At 30.6% G+C, this 1,655-nt stretch overlaps 2 protein-coding genes across 2 annotated transcripts in view; one reads left to right on the forward strand and one right to left on the reverse strand.

Moving 5' to 3' along the window:
* Window positions 1-1,655, reverse strand: part of LOC119636768 (probable RNA helicase armi) — a 51,194-nt gene that overhangs the window by 9,965 nt on the left and 39,574 nt on the right. The gene's annotated exons all lie outside the window — the stretch shown is intronic.
* Window positions 309-1,655, forward strand: part of LOC119636771 (high mobility group protein Z) — a 16,233-nt gene continuing 14,886 nt past the window's right edge. The window contains exon 1 of the mRNA XM_038032370.1: window positions 309-612. The gene's annotated coding sequence lies outside the window, so the exon portion shown is untranslated. The remainder of the gene's footprint in view (window positions 613-1,655) is intronic.

The raw sequence follows: 1,655 nt of genomic DNA on the forward strand, positions 1-1,655 counted from the left end.
AGCAGCAACGAATATACTAATGATGATTATTATGGAGAGAATGGTAAAGCGAGAATATGTGTATTTCAATACTAACATAGTTGAGAGTATAAAACAACCGAACAAATGAACGAATAACTAAACGAGAAGAGCCGTGCAAACGTCTGCTTGATATACTTTGCCCCTGCCTTTCTCTTTGCCACCCTCCTTCTACAATATTTGCCTGCCTGACTGACTACTACTGGCTCTGCTTATATTTTGTATACTCTGTATGAAGTTAGTTGTTCGCTGTGAAAAATTTTCTTCTACTATACAAATGTTCAGCTGCCATACACCGTAGTACTGTATAATATTGTACTGTGAATCGTTCGCAAGCAAGCAGGCAAGCAATCTAGCGAACAAACAAATAATCTACGTTCTGGTCTTCGTGTGCACTTGCCAAAGAGTAGCAGTAGTAAAGTCACTGAGAGCAACAACAAAACCTTTAAAAAAGAAAAAAAAAAAAAAAAAAAAAAAAAAAGGAAAAAGCAACAATAAAACCAACCGACACAAACAACAACAGTGAAAAACAAATCAAATAATAGCAGTTTCGTGCATCAATTTAGACAAAAAATTCATCGATTTCTTATATAGGTAGGTAAAAACTGTCTCATTACAGGATATAGAGGCACACCTCTAATATTTTATTTCCAAAATGCCATAAAAATCTGTTGAGATTTATTATATAAAAAATCCAATTAAAATGTGAAATAAAAGTAATACTTCGGCGTGGGTCGCATTCCAACATTATCGTCTCTCGTGCTAAATAGTTTCTGATGGCGCTTTAGAAAGCCGAACAATTCATCTATAATTTCTACGTGGAGATGCTTACACAATTCAGCCGAAAGTTTTTCAAAGACATTTTTCAAAAAAAAAATAAAAAAAAAACTCATCATCAAATGCGCGCGCTTTTCCTCATTGTCTTAATTTGAGTTTAGTGCAAAAGTAACGGTTAAATTTTGAATTTATTCTCGATAAAACGTGAAATAATTGTTCGCATTCATTTTGTGAGTGTGAGCAAATCAAAGCAAAAAAATCACTTCTTTTTCTTTCTTTTTTTTTTTTAGATAATAAGGCAAAAAAAAAAGAAGAAGAAGTGATATGAAAGGTACAAAATTGGTTGGACAGAAGGGTGAATAACCACAAGAGTGGCGATTATTTCCAAAAATATAGAAAAATATATCAAAAAATAAAAAAATATTTTTTAAAAGCTAAAGCCGAGAGAGGGTAGCTTTTGTTACATATATTTTTTTAAATATGGATATAAAATAAATTTTTTTTTTTTGCTTTCTTGATGTAAGCTCTAAGTATCTATATTAAAACTCACACTTAGGGTTCATTTCATAAAAAAAAAAAAAAAAAAAAAAAAAACGTAATAAATATATTTAAACGTATGTACGCCTATCATTAGTAGCTTTTGTGGTTTTTACGTTGCTGTCGTTGTTTTTTCGTCAATTTGTTTATTCATTTGTTTCATATCGAAACTTACCTGTTTATGTATATTATTTATTATATTTGTTGACGAGTATAAGATCTCAAGTTGTAACCAGGCCCAATCACACACTGCTTGATGTAAGTTCTAAGTATCTATATTAAAACTAACACTTAGGGTCAATTCAAAAAAAAAAAAAAAAAAA

The sequence above is a fragment of the Glossina fuscipes genome, unplaced genomic scaffold (genome assembly GCF_014805625.2).
Source record: "Glossina fuscipes isolate IAEA_lab_2018 unplaced genomic scaffold, Yale_Gfus_2 28, whole genome shotgun sequence".
Lineage (NCBI taxonomy): Eukaryota > Metazoa > Arthropoda > Insecta > Diptera > Glossinidae > Glossina > Glossina fuscipes.